This window comes from Arachis stenosperma, chromosome 1 (genome assembly GCF_014773155.1).
Source record: "Arachis stenosperma cultivar V10309 chromosome 1, arast.V10309.gnm1.PFL2, whole genome shotgun sequence".
Taxonomy (NCBI): Eukaryota; Viridiplantae; Streptophyta; class Magnoliopsida; order Fabales; family Fabaceae; genus Arachis; species Arachis stenosperma.
Window position 1 is genome coordinate 114,746,974 of NC_080377.1, and position 24,725 is coordinate 114,771,698.

Here is a 24,725-nt window from a genome sequence, read left to right on the forward strand (position 1 = left end):
TCTACATAAATCTTTAAGTAGAGTCTCAATTTTTAAAAGTCTATGATCTGTTAGTGATGGTGGATTGGGCTTAGGTGGTTGAGAAGGGTGGTTAGGTGGGTGTTGATAGGATCTCTGTGAGGTATGTTGGTGAGTTGCATTGTTGTTGGAATTGAGGTTGTGGCGTCTCTGGTCTTGACCTTGGTCTTATTGATTTCCCCAACCAAAGTTGGGGTGATTTCTCCATCCAGAGTTGTAAGTTTTGGAGTATGGGTCACGGATTTGTCTAGCTGAGTTTCCAACATAGTTGACTTGTTCCCAGTCACCTTCTTCTCCTATATTCACTCTTTCTTGAGCTGGTGATGAAGTGATGACTGCTGCAACTTAGTTTTCCTCCACCTTCTTGGTGAGATCTGCTAGCTGCTTGGTGATCATCTTATTTTGAGCTAGTAATGCATCCATGTGGTTCAGCTCTGTTAATCCTCGAGTGTTACTTCTTTCAGAGGCAAGAAGTAGTCATTCTCAGCTACTGTTTCAATGACATCTATGGCTTCTTCAATAGTTTTCTTCTTGTTTAGAGAGCCCCCTGATGAATGATCTACAACCTTCTTTGACTCATAGGAAAGACCTTCATAGAAAATGTGAAGTTAAACCCATTCGTTGAACATATCTGGTGGGCATCTTCTTGTTAAGTCCTTGAATCTCTCCCATGCCTCATAGAGAGTCTCACCATCTTGTTGCCTGAAAGACTACACATCAGCTCTCAGCCTATTAGTTCTTTGAGGAGGGTAGAATCTTGCTAAAAATTTGTTCACCACATCTTCCCAATTTGTTAAGCTCTCCTTTGGAAAGGATTTAAGCCACTTGGATGCCTTGTCCCTGAGTGAAAAAGGGAACAAAATCAGCCTATAGACATCCGGGTGGACTACATTAGACTTTACAGTGTCACAAATTCTCAGGAAGGTGGTTAGATGTTGATTGGGGTCTTCTTGAGCACTTATTCCAAATGAGCAGTTGTTCTGAACAAGGGTGATGAGTTGGGGTTTTAGTTCAAAGTTGTTGGCATGTATGGTGGGCTTCTGGATGCTACTTCCACAGTTTCCTGGATTTGGATTGATGTGAGAGCCTAGAACTCTCATTTCTTGCCCAGCATGATTTGTAGGGCCTTCTCTAGCATGGTTGTGAGCTTCTCATTCATGATTGTTTTCCAAGTTCTCTTCCATGTTGGTTTCAAAGTACTCTTCCTCTTCCTCAGCACTAACAACTCCTTTCCCTCTTGCTTCCCTCCTTAGTCTCTGGAGGGCCCTTTCAGGTTCTGAATTGAAGGAAGTTGAAGCTCCCCCTCTCCTCCCTGTCATACAACTAACAAAGCATACAGCAAGAGATGAAATGAATAGATTATTCTTGTTAGAGTGATTGTTAGTGTGAGTGATGCAAATTATCAAATAGTTAGTGGGTTAGTGAGCAGGATTGTAGATAATAACAAACAAAGAAAGAAAAACAAAGAGGGTAAAGGGAATGAGGAAGAAGCTAAACAAAATGAAGATAAATGACTGAATAGAGTAAACAACAAAGGAAAAAAATGCTCAATCTAGTGAGCTTCCAACTTAATCATTGTTGATACAAAATCAATCCCCAGCAACGGCGCTATAACCTTGATGCATGAAAACTTGTCTCTCAACAAATTTCCCTTCGGCAAGTATATTGAATTGTCGTCAAGTAAAAACTCACAATAGAGTGAGGTCAAATCCCACAAGGATTGATTGGTTAAGCAACTTTAGTTGGAAGAGTATGCTAGTTGAATTAAACAGAATGTAGTTTGCGAATTGCAGAAAATTAAATGGCGGGAAAGTAAATAGTAGAAAATAGAGTGCAAAATCTTAAATGGGGATTTGGGGGAATGAGCATGAAAATAAATGGCAGAAAGTAAAGAGAATGGGTAAGATCAGAAATGGGGAATTCATTGGGCTCAGGAGATGTTGTATTCTTCGGATCAAATTCATTTTCATCTCTTCCTCAATCAAAACATCTATTGATCTCCTTGGCAATCTTAGGTGATTGGGTTCCAATTCCTTGGCAACCCAATCTTTCTAAGCTTGAACAATTGTCCAATTCCTTGATTTAATTGCTCATGGAAAGAGATGAAGTGTGGTCACTGATTATACCACATGTATTTCCGAATCAAAGTGTTGGGAGGATTACATGTCACTATATCCGCCCAGACACCATTTTGGTCCAACATGAGAAAGCATTTCTAGCATGATCTCCTCATCCCTTTTCCAAGGCTCAAAGGAGATCCAATTATGGAGAGTTTCTTTTCCAAGACAACTAACCAATTGAATTGAGATCGAAAGCTTTCTAGTAAATCAAAAGAGAAGAAAGAAGAAGAGAAATGAAAACTATAATTGATCCATCAAATTACAACAGAGCTCCCTAACCCAATGAAAGGGGTTTAGTTGTTCATAGCTCCAGAAATGAAAAATGGCAGAAAAGAATACATGCTTAGCTAAAAGAGCAGAAAAGTAAATACATAGAGGGTAGTTCTCCCAATTGCCAAGCTCCTCTATAGTTTAAAACTACTCCTATATATACTACTTCTCTTGATCTTCTAGTGAGTTCTTCAAGTCTTGGATGTGGGCCTTATATCTTGAGTTGAAGCAGTTACAATCTTTAGTGGGCTCAGCTTGCAAAGAAGTATGAATTAGGCATGGGCGTTAGTGAAGTTAACGTTAAGTGACATTGTGGGTTCGAGAACGTTAGTGGCAATCACATTTTTCACTAACGTTCTAACCCCATATAGCCCACGTTAACTCCAACGTTAGTGGCACCAACATGACTACTAACATAGCCTTGTAAACCTTCGCAAGCGTTATTGGGACTCACCTTTCCTAATAACGTTGTCTTATAAACCTTCGCAAGCGTTATTGGGACTCACCTTTCACGTTAGTGGTCTTAACGTGACCACTAACGTGGGCAATGCTAGTTTGATCCAATGTTAGTGACAAAGGTGAGTGTCACTAACGTTGGCATTGTTCCTCTCTTCCACGTTAGAGTTCACGTTAACTAAGTTAACGTGACTCTTAACGTGGATTATTGCAAAATCTTGGAACGTTAGTGGTGTTCACGTTTACCACTAACGTTGGAGCTTTCTTTTGTCTCCACGTTAACTACCCCGTTAACCTAGTTAATATAGCAATTAACGTGGGCTTATGATGGCTTCGCAGGCGTTATTGGTGATCACTTTTCTCATTAACGTTGCAAGCTATTTACTATTCCACGTTAGTGGTCACGTTAACTAGATTAACGTGAGTACTAACGTGGTTCTTCCTTGCTTTCTTTGTCCTGAAATCAAGCAAATAAAGTGCATCAAAGCTCTAGCCAAAGTCATGAGATCATGCCTCATCAATTTATCATTCAATTCTAGCAAAAATCCTCATGAAATCATGTGAAATTCACAATAGTTTCTTGAATCAAGGTGTAAGTGTATTTTCATCCAAAACTTGCCTTATTCACTAAGAAAATGCATGAAACTAACCTAAAACAGTAAAGAAAAGGTCAGTGAAACTGGCCTAGATGCCCTGGCATCCGTTGTTGTCCACTGTCGTCTTCTCGGACCAGTGCTAAGGCTACTGCCCGATTTCCTACTGCGAGGTTGATGCCAGGGCATCTTGGCTAGTTTTACTAACCATTTTTTGTATGCTTTAGGTTGGTTTCATGTATTTTCTTAGGAAATAAGCAAGTATTTTGTTGAAAATGCAATCATACCATGATTCAAGCAAACATTGTGAATTTTGAATGAATTCATAAGAATTATGCATGAATTGAATGATAAAATGGATGATGCATTATCCCATGATTAAGAGCAAGACTTTGATGCACTTTGTTTGATTGATTTCAGGTAACAAGAAGCAGAGAAGAGCCACGTTAGTGGCTACGTTAGTGCCACGTTAGTGGCTACGTTAGTGCCACTAACGTGGCCATTAATGTGGAAGAATAGAGAAGCCCCAACGTTAGTGAGAAAGTTAATGGCATTAACGTGGAAGGAAGGAAAGTTTGGAACGTTAGTGGTAAAAGTAAACACCACTAACGTTAGCAAAGGGCAAGAAGGCCTGGTGCACGAAATCACAATCACACTTTTGTAATTCCACACAACTAATCAGCAAGTGCACTGGGTCATCCAAGTAATACCTTACGTGAGTAAGGGTCGATCCCACAGAGATTGTCGGCTTGAAGCAAGCTATGGTTATCTTGTAACTCTTAGTCAGGATATCAATAATTCTCAGATTTAATTGTAAAAAGTAAAAGTAACATGAAGTAAATACTTGTTTTGCAGTAATGGAGAAAAGGTTGAGGTTTTGGAGATGCTCTATCTTCTGAATCTCTGCTTTCCTACCGTCTTCTTCTTCATGCACGCAAGGCTCCTTCCATGGCAAGCTGTATATTGGGTTTCACCGTTGTCAATGGCTACCTCCCGTCCTCTCAGTGAAAATGTTCAACGCACGCTGTCACCACACGGCTAATCATCTATCGGTTCTCGATCATGCTGGAATAGGATCCATTGATCCTTTTGCGTTTGTCACTACGCCCAACACTCACAAGTTTAAAGCTCGTCACATCCATTCAATCCCTGAATCCTACTCGGAATACCACAGACAAGGTTTAGACTTTCTGGGTTCTCAAGAATGGCCGCCAATGGATTCTAGCTTATACCACGAAGATTCTGATTAAGGAATACAAGAGATACACACTCAATCGAAGGTAGAACGGAGGTGGTTGTCAGGCACATGTTCATAGGTGAGAATGGTGATGAGTGTCCTGGATCATCACATTCATCAGGTTGAAGAACAAGTGGTATCTTAGAATAGAAGCAAGCATGATTGAATGAAAAACAGTAGTAATTGCATTAATTCATCAAGACACAGCAGAGCTCCTCACCCCCAACCATGGGGTTTAGAGACTCATGCCGTAGAAGATACAGTATGAAACGTGTAATGTGTCATGAGATAAAGATACAATAGCAAAAAGTCCTATTTATAGTGAACTAGTAACCTAAGGTTTACAAGAATGAGTAAATGACGTAAAAATCAACTTCCAGGGTCCACTTGGTGTGTGCTTGGGCTGAGCATTGAAGCTTTCATGTGTAGAGACTTTTCCTGGAGTTAAACGCCAGCTTTTGTGCAAGTTTGGGCGTTTAACTCCAACTTTTGTGCCAGTTCCGGCGTTAAACGCCAGGAATTCTGAAGCTGATTTGGAATGCCGGTTTGGGCCATCAATCTCGGGCAAAGTATAAACTATTATATATTGCTGGAAAGCCCAGGATGTCTACTTTCCAACGCAATTAAGAGTGCACCAATTGGGCTTCTGTAGCTCCAGAAAATTCACTTCGAGTGCAGGGAGGTCAGAATCCAACAGCATCTGCAGTCCTTTTTCAGCCTCTGAATCAGATTTTTGCTCAGGTCCCTCAATTTTAGCCAGAAAATACCTGAAATCACAGAAAAACACACAAACTCATAGTAAAGTCCAGAAAAGTGAATTTTAAATAAAAACTAAGAAAAATATAATAAAAACTAACTAAAATGTACTAAAAACATACTAAAAACAGTGCCAAAAAGCGTATAAATTATCCGCTCATCACAACACCAAACTTAAATTGTTGCTTGTCCCCAAGCAACTGAAAATCAAATAGGATAAAAAGAAGAGAACATACTATAGACTCCAAAATATCAATGAAACTTAGCTCCAATTAGATGAGCGGGACTAGTAGCTTTTTGCCTCTGAACAGTTTTGGCATCTCACTTTATCCTTTGAAGTTTAGAATGATTCGTATCTATAGGAACTCAGAATTCAGATAGTGTTATTGATTTTCTTAGTTAAGTATGTTGATTCTTGAACACATCTGCTTTATGAGTCCTGGCCGTGGCCCAAAGCACTCTGTTTTCCAGTATTATCACCAGATACATACATGCCATAGACACATAATTGGGTGAACCTTTTCAGATTGTGACTCAACTTTGCTAGAGTCCTCAATTAGAGGTGTCCAGGGTTCTTAAGCACACTCTTTTTGCTTTGGATCACGACTTTAACCGCTCAGTCTCAAGCTTTTCACTTGACACCTTCACGCCACAAGCACATGGTTAGGGCCAGCTTGGTTTAGCCGCTTAGGCCAGGATTTAATTCCTTTAGGCCCTCCTATCCACTAATGCTCAAAGCCTTGGATCCTTTTTAGTATCCTTGCCTTTTGGTTTTAAGGACTATTGTCTTTTTCTGCTTGCTCTCTTTTTTTTTGTATTCACTGCTTTTTCTTGCTTCAAGAATCAATTTGATGATTTTTCAGATCCTCAATAACATTTCTCCTTTTCCATCGTTCTTTCAAGAGCCAACAATTTTAACATTCTTTAAACAATAAATTCAAAAGACATATGCACTGTTCAAGCATTCATTCAGAAAACAAAAAGTATTGTCACCACATCAAACTAATTCAACTAGTTTCAAAGATGAATTCGAAATCCTGTACTTCTTGTTCTTTTGTGATTAAAGTATTTTTCATTTAAGAGAGGTGATGGATTCATAGGACATTCATAGCTTTAAAACATGAACTTTAAATTCTATTAATCATGGAATAAGAACAAGATTCAAAAATAAATATAAGATAAGACCAATAGTAATAGAAAATAGAAAATTAAAAACAGAGATTTAAATGACTCTAAAATAGATTCCTAATGATAAAGGTTATCACAGAGTTAGGACTCGACAACCTTGATTTTGAAAAGTGGATGCTCCCTCAACTTGTGGGGTGTTTGACCCTTCAAGGGAGAGCTTTTGGCGCTTCAGCTCCTGTAGCTCACACCCCTGCTTCTCTTGTTCCTTCAGCAATTTACAGAGCATGCAGTTTTGATTCTATTGTTCTTCCTTAATTTGTTCCATAGCTTCTTGTAGCTTCTAGGCGGGCCCAGTAGTCAAATTCAGAAAGTTCAGGGAGGAATTCCTGCGCCCTCCTTTTGATAGAGTTATGTTACATTTGTCCTCTCATTGACTTCTTGGTGATTGGATGTTCAATTGGGATGAATTCATCTACTCCCATCCTCACCCCAGCATCTTTACATAGCAAAGAGATTAAGCTTGGGTAAGCTAGTTTGGCTTCAGTGGAGTTCTTATTTGCAATTGTGTAAATCTCACAAGCAATCATATGATGAATCTCCACTTCTTTTCCCAGCATAATGCAATGAATCATCACTGCTCTCTTGACAGTGACCTCAGAACGGTTACTAGTGGGCAAAATAAAACGCCCAATGAAGTCTAGCCAACCTCTTGCAACTGGTTTGAGGTCTCCCCTCTTGAGTTGGTTTGGGACACCTTTTGAATTGGTTATCCACTTAGTTCCAGGGAGGCATATGTCCTCTAGAACTTGATCCAATCCCTTATCTACTCTCACCATTCTCCTATTAAAGGATTCAGGATCATCTTGTAGTTGAGGCAAGTTAAAGACCTCTCTTATTTTATCCAGATGGAAGTAAATAGTTTTCCCTCTGACCATGGTTCTGAAGGTATGGAAAGCAGTTCCAGTCATTCTCTGCTTATCTGTCAACCACATATTTGAGTAGAATTCCTGAACCATGTTTCTTCCAACCTTTGTCTCAGGATTGGCTAGAATTACCCATCCTCTATTTCGAATTTGCTCTTGGACCTCCGGATATTCGTCTTCTTTCAGATCGAATTTAACTTCCGGGATCACTGACCTTAGACCCATTATTTTGTGGTAATGGTCTGCATGTTCTTTGGTTAAGAACCTCTCTTGACTCCAAAGATTCTTTGGAGTATTCTCTTTCTTGCCTCTTGAATTGGTTTGTTTTCCTTTTGGGAGCCATGGTCTTGATGAGCCTTAGCTTAGTGATCATGGAAAAGCACACCAAACTTAGAAGTTTGCTTGCCCTCAAGCAAAAGAAAGCAAAAGGGGAGAGAGAGGAGGAGAAGCAAATTCGAATGGTGAAGAGAGGGGGATGGCCGAATGTGTATTTATAAGGGAGGGGGAGGGATTTCGAGAGTTTTGAAAGAGATTTGAGAAGATATGGAAAGAATTTGAGAAAATACTTGAGTTTTTGAAGAAGATTTGGAAAGGATTTGAAAAAGATTTGAGAAATAATTTAGAAAATTGTTGGATTTTTGAAATTTGAGGGTGAATGATGAAAATTTGTAACATGTTTATGTATAAAATTATGGGTCAAAACATGTGATGAGCGGATAATTTATACGCTTTTTGGCATTATTTTTAGGTAGTTTTTAGTAAGTTCAAGCTACTTTTAGGGATGTTTTCATTAGTTTTTATGTTAAATTCACATTTCTGGACTTTACTATGAGTTTGTGTATTTTTCTGTAATTTCAGGTAATTTCTGGCTGAAATTGAGGGACTTGAGCAAAACTCTGAAAAAGGCTGACAAAAGGACTGCTGATGCTGTTGGAATCTGACCTCCCTGCACTCAAAATGGATTTTCTGGAGCTACATAACTCTTAATGGCGCGCTCTCAATGGCGTTGGAAAGTAGAGATCCAGAGCTTTCCAGCAATATATAATAGTCCATACTTTATTCGGGAATTGACGACGTAAAGTGGCGCTCAACGCCAAGTACATGCTGCTGTCTGGAGTTAAACGCCAGAAACACGTCATAACCCGGAGTTGAACGCCAGAAACACGCTATAACTCGGCGTTCAACTCCAAGAAAAGCCTCAGCTCGTGGAAAGATCAAGCTTAGCCCAAGCATACACCAAGTGGGCCCCGAAAGTGGATTTATGCATCAATTACTTACTCATGTAAACCCTAGTAGCTAATCTAGTATATATAGAACATTTAACTATTGTATTAGACGTCTTTTTTGACCACGTTTCATCTTTGGTCTCAGTTTTGTTTTATTCTTCATCTTAAGAGGCTATTGATCACGTTTTAGGGGGCTGGCCATTCGGCCATGCCTGAACCTTTCACTTATGTATTTTCAACGGTGGAGTTTCTGCACACCATAGATTAAGGGTGTGGAGCTCTGCTGTACCTCAAGTTTCAATACAATTACCATTACTTTCTATTCAATTCTCTTTTATTCTTATTCTAAGATATACGTTGCACTTCAACTTGATGAATGTGATGATCCGTGACACTCATCATCATTCTCACCTATGAACGCGCATGACTGACAACCACTTCCGTTCTACTCTAGGCTGGGCGCATATCTCTTAGATTCTCCAACAGAATCTTCGTGGTATAAGCTAGATAGATGGCGGCATTCATGGGGATCCGGAAAGTCTAACCTTGTCTGTGGTATTCTGAGTAGGATCCCGGGAATCCGGAAAGTCTAACCTTGTCTGTGGTATTCCGAGTAGGATTCCGGTATTGAATGACTGTGACGAGCTTCAAACTCCTGAAGGCTGGGCGTTAGTGACAGACGCAAAAGAATCAAGGGATTCTATTCCAACCTGATTGAGAACCGACAGATGATTAGCCGTGCTGTGACAGAGCATTTGGACCGTTTTCACTGAGAGGATGGGATGTAGCCATCGGCAAGGGTGATGCCTCCAGACGATTAGCCATGCAGTGACAGCGCATAGGACCATTTTCCCGAGAGGATGAAAAGTAGCCGTTGACGACGGTGATGCCCTACATACAGCTTGCCATGGAAAGGAGTAAGAAGGATTGGATGAATGTAATAAGAAAGTAGAAATACAAGAGGAGCACAGCATCTCCATACGCCTATCTGAAATTCCCACTATTGATTTACATAAGTATTTCTATCCTATTTTATTTTCTGTTTATTATTAATTTTCGAACACATCATAAACCATTTAATCTGCCTAACTGAGATTTACAAGGTGACCATAGCTTGCTTCATACCAACAATCTCTGTGGGATCGACCCTTACTCACGTAAGGTATTACTTGGATGACCCAGTACACTTGCTGGTTAAGTTGAACGGAGTTGTGGAAAGAAAGTGCTGAGTTAATTTTTATGCACATGCCAAAGAGCCATTATTGTTAATCACAATTTCGTCCACCAGGTTTTTGGCGCCATTGCCAGGGATTGTTCGAGTTTGGACAACTGACGGTTCATCTTGTTGCTCAGATTAAGTAATTTTCTTTTCAAAAACTTTTCAAAAATCTTTTTCGAAATTTTTCTTTTCTTTTTCGTCTTTCCAACTTTGTTTTCGAAAAAATCAATAAAAATCCAAAAAATTAATAAAATCATAAAAATCAAAAATATTTTGTGTTTCTTGTTTGAGTCTTGAGTCAATTTTTAAGTTTGGTGTCAATTGCATGCTTCAAAAAAAATTTTTCTTGCATTTTTCGAAAATTTATGCATTCATAGTGTTCTTCATGATCTTCAAGTTGTTCTTGGTAAATCCTCTTGTTTGATCTTGATGATATCTTGTTTGTGTTGTTTGTTGTTTTTCATATGCATTTTTCGTTTGTTAGAGTCCATGCATTAAAGATTTCTAAGTTTGGTGTCTTGCATGTTTTCTTTGCATAAAAAATTTTTCAAAATTATGTTCTTGATGATTCATCATGATCTTCAAAGTGTTCTTGATGTTCATCTTGGCATTCATAGCATTCTTGCATGCATTCATTGTTTTGATCTAAAAATTTCATGCATTGAATATTTTTGTTGTTTTTCTCTCTCATCATAAAAAAATTCAAAAATAAAAAAATATCTTTTCCTTATTTCTCTCCAAATTTTCGAAAATTTGAGTTGACTTAGTCAAAAATTTTTAAAATTAGTTGTTTCTTACAAGTCAAGTCAAATTTTCAAATTTTAAAAAAATCTTATCTTTTTAAAATCTTTTTGAAAAATCATATCTTTTCCAATTTTTCCTCTTTTTCAAAAATTTCAAAAAATATCTTTTTCAAAATATTTTCAAAATCTTTTTCTTATCTTTATATCAAATTTTCGAAAATTAGCTAACAATTAATGTGATTGACTTAAAAATTTGAAGTTTGTTACTTTCTTGTTAAGAAAGGTTCAATCTTTAAATTCTAGAATCATATCTTGTAGTTACTTATTAGTTAAGTAATTAATTTTAATTCTAAAAATTAAATCTTATTCAAAATATCTTATCTAACTTCTTATCTTCTTATCTTTTCAAATTTGACTTTAATATCTTTTTCAACTAACTATTTGACTTTTTGTTTGTTTCTTATCTTTTTCAAAATCACCTAACTACTTTTCTCTCTCTAATTTTCGAAAATATCTCATCCCTTTTTCAAAAATTCTTTTTAATTGTTTTAAATTTTAATTTTTAATCTTATCTTATCTCTAATTTTCGAAAATTACTAACCCCTTTTTAAAATTATTTTTGAATTTTCTATCTCTTCTTTCTTATTCTATTTAATTATTTATTTACTAACACTTCTCTTCACCTCTCTTCATCTAAAAATCCGAACCCATTCTTTTTCACTCTTCCCCCCTTTCTTCTTCTACTAATATAAAGGAATCTCTATACTGTGACATAGAGGATTCCTCTTCTTTTCTTGTTTTCTTCTCTTTCATATGAGCAGGAACAAGGAAAAAGGCACTCTTGTTGAAATTGATCCTGAACCTGAAAGGACTCTGAAGAGAAAACTAAGAGAAGCTAGACTACAACAATCTAAAGGTAACCTTTCAGAAACATTAGAACAAGAGAAGGAGATGGCAGCCGAACCTAACAACAATAATGCAAGGAGAATGCTTGGTGACTTCACAAAACCAACGTCCAAATTTGATGGAAGAAGCATCTCTATTCCTGCCATTGGAGCCAATAATTTTGAGCTGAAACCTCAGCTAGTTGCCTTAATGCAACAAAACTGCAAGTTCTATGGACTTTCATCTGAAGATCCTTATCAGTTTTTAACTGAGTTCTTGCAGATCTGTGAGACTGTTAAGACAAATGGAGTAGATCCTGAAGTCTACAGGCTCATGCTTTTCCCTTTTGCTGTAAGAGACAGAGCTAGAATATGGTTGGACTCACAACCTAAAGATAGCCTGGACTCCTGGGATAAGCTGGTCACGGCTTTCTTGGATAAATTCTTTCCTCCTCAAAAGCTGAGCAAGCTTAGAGTGGATGTTCAGACCTTCAAACAGAAAGATGGTGAATCCCTCTATGAAGCTTGGGAAAGATACAAGCAGTTGACCAAAAGGTGTCCATCTGACATGTTTTCAGAATAGACCATATTAGATATACGTATTATGGTCTATCTGAATTTTTGAAAATGTCATTGGACCATTCTGCAGGTGGATCCATTCACCTAAATAAAACGCTTGCAGAAGCTCAAGAACTTATTGACATGGTTGCAAATAACCAATTCATGTACACTTCTGAGAGGAATTCTGTGAATAATGGGACGCCTCAGAGGAAGGGAGTTCTTGAAATTGATGCTCTGAATGCCATATTGGCTCAGAACAAAGTGTTGACTCAGCAAGTCAACATGATCTCTCAAAGTCTGAATGGATGGCAAAACGCATCCAACAGTACTAAAGAGGCAGCTTCTGAAGAAGCTTATGATCCTGAGAACCCTTCAATGGTAGAGGTTAATTACATGGGTGAACCTTATGGAAACACCTATAACTCATCATGGAGAAATCATCCAAATTTCTCATGGAAGGATCAACAAAAGCCTCAACAAGGCTTTAACAATGGTGGACGCAATAGGCAGAACAACAGCAAGCCTTTTCCATCATCTTCTCAGCAATAGACAGAGAATTCTGAACAAAGCACTTCCAATTTAGCCAATCTAGTCTCTGATCTGTCAAAAGCCACTTTCAGTTTCATGAGTGAAACAAGATCCTCCATCAGAAATCTGGAGGCACAAGTGGGCCAGCTGAGTAAGAAAGTCATTGAAACTCCTCCTAGTATTCTCCCAAGCAATACAGAAGAGAATCCAAAAGGAGAGTGCAAGGCCATTGATGTAATCAATATGGCCGAATGCACAAGGGAGGAGGAGGACGAAAATCCTAGTGAGGAAGACCTCCTGGGACGTCTCTCAAGTAAGAAGTTGTTTCCTATTAAGGATCCAAAGGAATCTGAGGCTCATATAGAGACCATAGAGATTCCATTAAATCTCCTTCTGCCATTCATGAGCTCTGAAGACTATTCTTCCTCTGATGAGGATGAAGATATGACTGGAGAGCAAGTTGCTCAATATTTAGGAGCTATCATGAAGCTGAATGCCAAGTTGTTTGGTAATGAGACTTGGGAAAGTGAACCTCCCTTGCTTATTAATGAACTAGATACCTGAATTCAGAAAATTTTACTTCAAAAGAGACAAGATCCTGGCAAGTTCTTAATACCTTGTACCATAGGCACCATGACCTTTGAAAAAGCTCTATGTGATCTAGGGTCAGGGATAAATCTTATGACACTCTCTGTAATAGAGAAGCTGGGGATCATTGAGGTATAACCTGCCTTGTTCTCATTACAATTGGCAGACAAGTCATTGAGACAAGCTTATGGAATAGTAGAGGACGTGTTAGTAAAGGTTGAAGGCCTTTACATCCCTGCTGATTTCATAATCTTAGACACTAGGAAGGAAGAGGATGAATGCATCATCCTTGGAAGACCTTTCCTAGCTACAGCAGGAGCTGTGATAGATGTCAACAGAGGTGAATTAGTCCTTCAATTGAATGGGGACTACCTTGTGTTTAAGGCACATGGCCATCCCTCTGTGACAAAAGAAAGTAAGCATGAAGAGCTTCTCTCAGTTCAGAGTCAAGAAGAGCCCCCACAGTCAAACTCTAAGTTTGGTGTTGGGAGGCCACAACCAAACTCTAAGTTTGGTGTTAAGACCCCATATCCAAACTCTAAGTTTGGTGTTGGGACTATACAACATTGACCTGATCACCTTGTGGCTCCATGAGAGCCCACTGTCAAGCTATTGACATTAAAAAAGCGCTTGTTGGGAGGCAACCCAATTTTATTTATCTAATTCTTATTTTATTTTATTTTATTTTATTGTTATTTTGTGTTTTATTAGGTACATGATCATGTGGAGTCACGAAAAAAATATAAAAATTAAAAACAGAATCAAAAACAGCAGAAGACAAATCACACCCTGGAAGAAGGACAGACTGGCGTTCAACGACAGTAAGGAGCATCTGGCTGGTGTTCAACACCAGAACAGAGCATAAATCTGGCACTGAACGCCAGAAACAAGCAACATTCTGGCGTTTGAACGCCAGGAATGTGGCTTGAGAAAAGCTGGCGCTGAACGCCAGTAACAAGCATGGAACTGGCGTTCAATGCCAGAAACATGCTACATATGGGCGTTGAACGCCCATAACATGCTTTACATGGGCGTTGAACGCCCAAAACGTGCATCACCTCGGCGTTTAAATGCCAGAATGGTATGCAAAGGCATTTTACATGCCTATTTGGTGCAGGGATGGAATTCCTTGACACCTCAGGATCTGTGGACCACACAGGATCACCTCAGGATCTGTGGACCCCACAGGATCCCACCTAACATATTCCCACCTTACCTCCTAATCCTATTACACTCTCCCCCATGTCACACTTCCCAACAACTTCAATCTCTGAATCTCTCTTCCCAATAAACACTCTTTCCCAAAACCCTTCACCAATCACCTCAATCTCTCTTCCCCATCACCTCTTCACCACTCACATCCATCCACTCTTCCCCATAAACCCCACCCACTTTCAAAATTCAAAAACACTTTCCCACCCAAACCCACCCTAAAAGGGCCGAAACCCACTCTCCACCTTCTCCTCAATATTTTCTTCTTCTTCTTCTTCTCTTCTTTCTTCTCTTGCTCGAGGGCGAGCAATATTATAAGTTTGGTGTGGTAAAAGCATAAGCTTTTTTGTTTTTCCATTACCATCAATGGCACCTAAGGCCGGAGAATCCTCTAGAAAAGGCAAAGGGAAGACAAAAGCTTCCACCTCCGAGTCATGGGAGATGGAAAGATTCATCTCCAAAAGCCATCAAGACCACTTCTATGATGTTGTGGCAAAGAAGAAGGTGATCCCTGAGGTCCCTTTCAAGCTCAAGAAAAATGAGTATCCGGAAATCCGACATGAGATCCGAAGAAGAGGTTGGGAAATCCTAACCAACCCCATGCAACAAGTCGGAATCTTAATGGTTCAAGAGTTCTATGCCAATGCATGGATCACTAGGAACCATGATCAAAGTATGAACCCGAGTCCAAAGAATTATCTCACAATGGTTCGGGGGAAATACTTAGATTTTAGTCCGGAGAATGTGAGATTGGCGTTCCACTTGCCCATGATGCAAGAAGATGTACGCCCCTACACTAGAAGAGTCAACTTTAATCAAAGGTTGGACCAAGTCCTTATGGACATATGTGTGGAAGGGGCTCAATGGAAAAGAGACTCCAAAGGCAAGCCAGTTCAACTAAGAAGACTGGACCTCAAGCCTGTGGCTAGAGGATGGTTGGAGTTCATTCAACGCTCCATCATTGCCACTAGCAACCGATCTGAAGTTACTGTGGATCGGGCCATCATGATTCATAGCATCATGATTGGAGAGGAAGTAGAAGTTCATGAAGTCATCTCCAATGAATTCTACAAAATAGCCGAAAAGCCCTCCACCATGGCAAGGCTAGCTTTTCCTCACCTTATTTGCCATCTATGTTACTCAGCTGGAGTTATCATAGAAGGAGACATCTCCATTGAAGAGGATAAGCCCATCACCAAGAAGAGAAGATCAAAGAGCAATGAGGGAGGAGCAACAAAGGCAAGGAAGGGACATCGAAGAGCTTAAGGACATTGTTGGTCCTTTAAGAAGAAGACGCCACTAAGGTGGATTCATTACTTGTTCTTATTTCTTTCTGTTTTTCGGTTTCTATGTTATGTTTATCTATATTTTGTGTCTCCACTTCATGATCATTAGTATGTAGTAACCATGTCTTAAGGCTATGAATAAAATCCATTAATCTTTCACTTCTCTTAAATGAAAAATGTTTTAATTCAAAAGAACAAGAAGTACATGAATTTTGTATTTATCCTTGAAATTCATTGTATTATATTGATGTGGTGACAATACTTTTTGTTTTCAGAATGAATGATTGAACAGTGCATATGTCTTTTGATATTGTTGTTTATGAATGTTAAAACTGTTGGCTCTTGAAAGAATGATGAACAAAGAGAAATGTTATTGATGATCTGAAAAATCATGAAATTGATTCTTGAAGCAAGAAAAAGCAGTGAAAAGTAAAAAGCTTGCGAAAAAAAAATGGCAAAAAAAAATAGAAAGAAAAAGAAAAAAGCAAGCAGAAAAAGCCAATAGCCCTTAAAACCAAAAGGCAAGGGTAAAGAAAGATCCAAGGCTTTGAGCATCAATGGATAGGAGGGCCCAAGGAAATAAAATCCAGGCCTAAGCGGCTAAACCAAGCTGTCCCTAACCATGTGCTTGTGTCATGAAGGTCCAAGTGAAAAGCTTGAGACTGAGTGGTTAAAGTCGTGATCCAAAGCAGAAAGAGTGTGCTTAAGAGCTCTGGACATCACTAACTGGGGACTCTAGCAAAGCTGAGTCACAATCTAGAAAGGTTCACCCAGTTATGTGTCTGTGGCATTTATGTATCCGGTGGTAATACTGGAAAACAAAGTGCTTAGGGCCACGGCCAAGACTCACAAGTAGCTGTGTTCAAAGAATCAACATGCTTAACAAGGAAAGTCAATAACACTATCCGAAATCCTAAGTTTCTAGAGAAGCCAATCGTTCTAAACTTCAAAGGAAAAAGTGAGATGCCAAAACTGTTCAGAAGCAAAAAGCTACAAGTCCCGCTCATCTAATTAGAATTAATATTCATTGATATTTTGGTATTTATAGTATATTCTCTTCTTTTTATCCTATTTGATTTTCAGTTGCTTGGGGACAAGAAACAATTTAAGTTTGGTGTTGTGATGAGCGGATAATTTATACGCTTTTTGGCATTGTTTTTAGGTAGTTTTTAGTAAGTTCAAGCTACTTTTAGGGATGTTTTCATTAGTTTTTATGTTAAATTCACATTTTTGGACTTTACTATGAGTTTGTGTGTTTTTCTATAATTTCAGGTAATTTCTGGCTGAAATTGAGGGACTTGAGCAAAACTCTGAAAAAGGCTGACAAAAGGACTGCTGATGCTGTTGGAATCTGACCTCCCTGCACTCGAAATGAATTTTCTGGAGCTACAGAACTCCAAATTGCGCGCTCTCAATGGCGTTGGAAAGTAGACATCCAGAGCTTTCCAGCAATATATAATAATCCATACTTTATTCGGGAATTGACGACGTAAAGTGGCGCTCAACGCCAAGTACATGCTGCTGTCTGGAGTTAAACGCCAGAAACACGTCATAACCCGGAGTTGAACGCCAGAAACACGCTATAACTCGGCGTTCAACTCCAAGAAAAGCCTCAGCTCGTGGATAGATCAAGCTCAGCCCAAGCATACACCAAGTGAGCCCCGGAAGTGGATTTATGCATCAATTACTTACTCATGTAAATCCTAGTAGCTAATCTAGTATATATAAAATATTTAACTATTGTATTAGACGTCTTTTTTGACCACGTTTCATCTTTGGTCTCAGTTTTGTTTTATTCTTCATCTTAAGAGGCTATTGATCACGTTTTAGGGGGCTGGCCATTCGGCCATGCCTGAACCTTTCACTTATGTATTTTCAACGGTGGAGTTTCTGCACACCATAGATTAAGGGTGTGGAGCTCTGCTGTACCTCAAGTTTCAATACAATTACCATTACTTTCTATTCAATTCTCTTTTATTCTTATCCCAAGATATACGTTGCACTTCAACTTGATGAATGTGATGATCCGTGACACTCATCATCATTCTCACCTATGAACGCGCGTGACTGACAACCACTTCCGTTCTACTCTATGCTGGGCGCATATCTCTTAGATTCCCCAACAGAATCTTCGTGGTATAAGCTAGATAGATGGTGGCATTCATGGGGATCCGGAAAGTCTAACCTTGTCCGTGGTATTCCGAGTAGGATCCCGGGAATCCGAAAAGTTTAACCTTGTCTGGGGTATTCCGAGTAGGATTCCGGTATTGAATGATTGTGACGAGCTTCAAACTCCTGAAGGCTGGGCGTTAGTGACAGATGCAAAAGAATCAAGGGATTCTATTCCAACCTGATTGAGAACCGACAGATGATTAGCCGTGCTGTGACAGAGCATTTGGACCGTTTTCACTGAGAGGATGGGATGTAGCCATCGGCAAAGGTGATGCCTCCAGACGATTAGCCATGCAGTGACAGCACATAGGACCATTTTCCCGAGAGGATGAAAAGTAGCCATTGACGATGGTGATGCCCTACATATAGCTTGCCATGGAAAGGAGTAAGAAAGATTGGATGAATGTAATAAGAAAGTAGAAATACAAGAGGAGCACATCATCTCCATACGCCTATCTGAAATTCCCACTATTGATTTACATAAGTATTTCTATCCTATTTTATTTTCTATTTATTATTAATTTTCGAACTCATCATAAACCATTTAATCTGCCTAACTGAGATTTACAAGGTGACCATAGCTTGCTTCATACCAACAATCTCAGTGGGATCGACCCTTACTCACGTAAGGTATTACTTGGATGACCCAGTACACTTGCTGGTTAAGTTGAACGGAGTTGTGGAAAGATAGTGCTGAGTTAATTTTTATGCACATGCCAAAGAGCCATTATTGTTGATCACAATTTCGTCCACCAACATGAAAGTGTGAAAAAATTTGAAGTGGAAAGCAAAATCTCCTTCCCCTGCCTTTCTGGCGTTAAACGCCCAGAATGCTATCCATTCTGGCGTTTAACGCCCAATTGGTGGCCATTATGGGCGTTTAACGCCCAGCCAGGCACCCTGGCTGGCGTTAAACGCCAGAAACCCCTTTATCACTGGGCGTTTTGCTGAACGGCCAGGATGCTGCAATTCTGGCGTTAAACGCCCAGAATGGTGCCCATTCTGGTGTTTAACGCCCAAAATGGTGCCTTTACTGGCGTTAAACGCCCAAAATGGTATCCATGCTGGCGTTTAACGCCCAGAGTGCCCTTTACTGGCATTTTCTTGCCAGCAAGCTCCTTTTCTCTGCTTTTTTCACTGAATCCTTCTGTAACTCTGTGAATTCCTTCAATTTCGATGATCAACCTTGAAGAATATATATCAAACTTTTATTAAGTAAAACAATTAACCTGCTAATGACTGGGTTGCCTCCCAGCAAGCGCTTCTTTATTGTCTTTAGCTGGACCTTTACTAAGACTCATTCAAGCCTCAGTTTTGAGTATTCCTGCTCAAAATTGCTTTCAAGATAGTGTTTCATCCTCTGTCCATTAACAATGAACTTTTTATCAGAATCAATATCCTGAAGCTCAACATATCCATATGGTGACACTCCTGTAATCACGTACGGGCCCCTCCACCAGGATTTCAGTTTTCCTGGGAATAGTCTGAGCCTAGAGTTGAAGAGCAGAACTTTTTGTCCTGGCTCAAAGACTCTGGATGACAACTTCTTGTCATGCCACTTTTTTGCCTTTTCCTTATAAATTTTTTCATTTTCAAAGGCACTGAGTCTGAATTCCTCTAGCTCATTTAGCTGGAGCAAACTTTTTTCACCAGCTAACTTAGCATCCAGGTTTAGGAATCTGGTTGCCCAGTAGGCTTTATGTTCCAGTTCCACGGGCAGATGACAGGCCTTGCCATACACAAGTTGGTATGGAGAGGTTCCTATAGGAGTCTTGAATGCTGTTCTGTATGCCCACAGAGCATCATCCAAGCTCTTTGCCCAATCCTTTCTACGGGCAATTATAGTTTGTTCCAGGATTTTTTTCAGCTCTCTATTAGAGACTTCAGCTTGCCCATTTGTTTGTGGATGATATGGAGTTGCTACTTTGTGGCTAATTCCATATCGGACCATAGCAGAGTACAGCTGTTTATTGCAGAAATGAGTGCCCCCATCACTGATTAGTACTATGGGAACACCAAACCTGCTGAAGATGTGTTTCTGGAGGAATTTCAGCACGGTCTTGGTAACATTATTGGGTGTGGCAATTGCTTCTACCCATTTAGATACATAGTCTACTGCCACCAGAATATAAGTGTTTGAGTATGATGGTGGGAAGGGACCCATGAAGTCAATACCCCATACATCAAACAATTCAATCTCTAAGATTCCTTGTTGAGGCATGCCGTAACCATGAGGCAAGTTACCAGCTCTTTGGCAACTGTCACAGTTATGCACAAACTCTCGGGCATCCCTATAGAGAGTAGGCCAGTAGAAGCCACATTGGAGGACTTTAGTGGTTGTTCGCTCACTTCCGAAATGTCCCCCATACTGTGATCCATGGCAATGCCATAGGATCCTTTGTGCTTCCTCTCTAGGTACACATTTGCGGATCATTCCGTCTGCACATCTCTTAAAGAGATATGGCTCATCCCATAGGCAGTACTTGGCATCTGAAATTAATTTTTTTCTTTGCACCTTGCTGTACTCCTGGGGTATGAACCTCACAGCTTTATAGTTTGCAATATCTGCAAACCATGGTTCTTCCTGAATGGCAAAGAGTTGCTCATCTGGAAAGGTCTCAGAGATCTCAGTAGAGGGGAGGGACGCCCCAGCTACTGGTTCTATCCGAGACAAGTGATCAGCGATGAGCGGATAATTTATACACTTTTTGGCATTGTTTTTAGGTAGTTTTTAGTAAGTTCAAGCTACTTTTAGGGATGTTTTCATTATTTTTTATGTTAAACTCACATTTCTGGACTTTACTATGAGTTTGTGTGATTTTCTGTAATTTCAGGTAATTTTTGGCTGAAATTGAGGGACTTGAGCAAAACTCTGAAAAAGGCTGACAAAAGGACTGCTGATGCTGTTGGAATCTGACCTCCTTGCACTCAATATAAATTTTCCGGAGCTACAGAACTCCAAATGGCGCGCTCTTAACGGCGTTGGAAAGTAGACATCCAGAGCTTTCCAGCAATATATAATAGTCCATACTTTAGTCGGAAATTGATGACGTAAATTGGCGTTGAACGCCAAGTACATGCTGCTGTCTGGAGTTAAACGCCAGAAACACGTCATGATCCGGAGTTGAACGCCCAAAACACGTTATAACTTGGAGTTCAACTCCAAGAAAAGCCTCAGCTCGTGGATAGATCAAGCTCAGCCCAAGCATACACCAATTGGGCCCCAGAAGTGGATTTATGCATCAATTACTTTCTCATGTAAACCCTAGTAGCTAGTTTAGTATAAATAAGACTTTTTGCTAATGTATTAGCCGTCTTTTGACCACTTTTCATCTTGGGTCTCAGTTTTGTTTTATTCTTCATCTTAGGAGGCCATTGATCACGTTTTGGGGGCTGGCCATTCGGCCATGCCTGAACCTTTCACTTATGTATTTTCAACAGTGGAGTTTCTGCACACCATAGATTAAGGGTGTGGAGCTCTGCTGTACCTCAAGTTTCAATACAATTATTATTACTTTCTATTCAATTCTCTTTTATTCTTATTCCAAGATATACGTTGCACAACACTTTGATGAATGTGATGATCCGTGACACTCATCATCATTCTCACCTATGAACGTGCATGACTGACAACCACTTTCGTTCTACCTTAGGCCGGGCGCATATCTCTTAGATTCCTCAACAGAATCTTCATGGTATAAGCTAGATAGATGGCGGCATTCATGGGGATCCGGAAAGTCTAACCTTGTCTGTGGTATTCCGAGTAGGATCTTGGGAATCTGGAAAGTCTCACCTTGTTTGTGGTATTCCGAGTAGGATTCCGGTATTGAATGACTGTGACGAGCTTCAAACTCCTAAAGGCTGGGCGTTAGTGACAGACGGAAAAGGATCAATGGATTCTATTCCAACCTGATTGAGAACCGACAGATGATTAGCCGTGCTGTGACAGAGCATTTGGACCATTTTCACTGAGAGGATGGGATGTAGCCATCAACAAGGGTGATGCCTCCAGACGATTAGCCGTGCAGTGACAGCGCATAGGACCATTTTCCTGAGAGGATTAAAAGTAGTCATTGATGATGGTGATGCCCTACATACAGTTTGCCATGGAAAGGAGTAAGAAGGATTGGATGAAAGCAATAAGAAAGTAGAGATTCAAAAGGATTCTAGCATCTCCACATGCCTATCTGAAATTCCCACTATTGATTTACATAAGTATTTCTATCCCTTTTTATTTTCCATTTATTATTAATTTTCAAAATCCATAAACCAATTTAATCTGCCTAACTGAGATTTACAAGGTGACCATAGCTGGCTTCATACCAACAATCTCTGTGGGATCGACCCTTACTCACGTAAGGTATTACTTGGATGACCCAGTACACTTGCTGGTTAAGTTGAACGGAGTTGTGGAAAGAAAGTGCTGAGTTAGTTTTTAGGCACATGCCAAAGAGCCATTATTGTTGATCACAATTTCGTCCACCAAATTTTTGGCCCCGTTGCCGGGGATTGTTCGAGTATGGACAACTGACGGTTCATCTTGTTGCTCAGATTAGCTAATTTTCTTTTCAAAATTCTTTTTTAATTTTCGTTTTTTTTAAACTTTATTTTCGATAAAAAATAATAAAAATCCAAAAAAATTAATAAAATCATAAAAACCAAAAATATTTTGTGTTTCTTGTTTGAGTCTTGTATCATGTTTTAAGTTTGGTGTCAATTGCATGCTTTAAAAATTTTTCTTGCATTTTTCGAAAATTCCATGCATTCATAGTGTTCTTCATGATCTTCAAGTTATTCTTGACAAGTCTTCTTGTTTGATCTTGATGTTTTCTTGCTTTGTGTTGTTTGTTGTTTTTCATATGCACTTTTTGTTTGTTAGAGTCCATGCATTAAAGAATTCTAAGTTTGGTGTCTTGCATATTTTCTTTGCATCAAAAATTTTTCAAAAATATGTTCTTGATGTTCATCATGATCTTCAAAGTGTTCTTGGTGTTCATCTTGACATTCATAGTGTTCTTGCATGCATTTTGTGTTTTGATCCAAAATTTTCATGTTTTGGGTCATTTTCGTGTTTTTCTCTCTCATAATTAAAAAAATTCAAAAATCAAAAATATATCTTTTCCTTTTTTCTCTCTAAATTTTTGAAATTTTGGGTTGACTTGGTCAAAAATTTTCAAAATTAGTTGTTTCTTACAAGTCAAGTCAAATTTTCAATTTTAAAAATCTTATCTTTTGAAAATCTTTTTCAAAAATTTTATCCTTTTCATTTTTTTCTATTTTTCGAAAATTTCAAAAATATTTTTCAAAATAATTTCAAAATCTTTTTTCTTATCTTTATATCAAATTTTTGAAAATTAGCTAACAATTAATGTGATTGATTCAAAAATTTGAAGTTTGTTACTTTCTTGTTAAGAAAGGTTCAATCTTTAAATTCTAGAATCTTATCTTGTAGTTTCTTGTTAGTTAAGTCATTTTAAAAATTAAATCTTTTTTCAAAATATCTTTTTCTTAAAATTTTTATCTTATCTTTTATATCTTATCTAACTTCTTATCTTCTTATCTTTTTAAAATTTAATTTTAAAATCTTTTTCAACTAACTAATTAACTTTTTGTTTGTTTCTTATCTTTTTCAAAACCACCTAACTACTCTTTCCTCTCTAATTTTCGAAAATATCTCACCCCCTTTTCAAAAATCCTTTTTAATTAATTAATTGTTTCATGTTTTAATTTTAATTACATTTTATCTCTAATTTTCGAAAATACTAATCACTTTTTTTCAAAATTATTTTCGAAATTTCCCCTCTCTTTTTTTATTCTATTTAATTATTTAATTACTAACACTTCTCTTCACCTCTCTCCATCTAAATATCCGAACCCACTCTTCTGCATTCTTCTCCCCTTTCTTTTTCTACTAACATAAAGGAATCTCTATACTGTGACATAGAGGATTCCTCTTCTTTTCTTGTTTTCTTCTCTTTCATATGAGCAGGAACAGGAAAAAAGGCACTCTTGTTGAAATTGATCCTGAACCTGAAAGGACTCTGAAAAAGAAACTAAGAGAAACTAAATTACAACAATCCAGAAACAACCTTTCAGAAATTTTCGAACAAGAGAAGGAGATGGCAGCCAAAAATAATAATAATGCAAGGAGAATGCTTGGTGACTTCACAAAGCCAACGTCCAAATTTGATGGAAGAAGCATCTCCATTCCTGCCATTGGAGCCAATAATTTTGAGCTTAAGCCTCAACTAGTTGCTTTAATGCAACAAAACTGCAAGTTTTATGGACTTCCATCTGAAGATCCTTATCAGTTTTTAACTGAGTTCTTGCAGATCTGTGAGACTGTAAAGACGAATGGAGTTGATCCTGAAGTCTACAGACTCATGCTTTTTCCTTTTGCTGTAAGAGACAGAGCTAGAATATGGTTGGATTCACAACCTAAGGATAGCCTGGACTCCTGGGATAAGCTGGTCACAGCCTTCTTGGATAAATTCTTTCCTCCTCAAAAGCTGAGCAAGCTGAGAGTGGATGTTCAAACCTTCAAACAAAAAGATGGTGAATCCCTCTATGAAGCTTGGGAAAGATACAAGCAGCTGACCAAAAGATGTCCATCTGACATGTTTTCAGAATGGACCATATTAGATATATTCTATTATGGTTTCTCTGAATTTTCGAAAATGTCATTGGACCATTATGCAGGTGGATCTATTTACCTAAAGAAAATGCTTGAAGAGGCTCAAGAACTCATTGATATGGTTGCAAACAACCAATTTATGTACACTTTTGAGAGGAATTCCGCGAATAA

General features: G+C 38.7%; 2 non-coding genes across 2 annotated transcripts; one reads left to right on the forward strand and one right to left on the reverse strand.

The window, feature by feature from the left end:
* The first annotated feature begins 642 nt into the window (after nt 1-642).
* Nucleotides 643-749, forward strand: LOC130956518 (small nucleolar RNA R71). The gene has a single exon (XR_009077138.1). It is a non-coding gene; the product is annotated as a small nucleolar RNA R71 (small nucleolar RNA).
* An 11,290-nt stretch (nt 750-12,039) lies between these two features.
* On the reverse strand, nt 12,040-12,143 carry LOC130956826 (small nucleolar RNA R71). The gene has a single exon (XR_009077213.1). It is a non-coding gene; the product is annotated as a small nucleolar RNA R71 (small nucleolar RNA).
* Nucleotides 12,144-24,725: the final 12,582 nt, after the last annotated feature.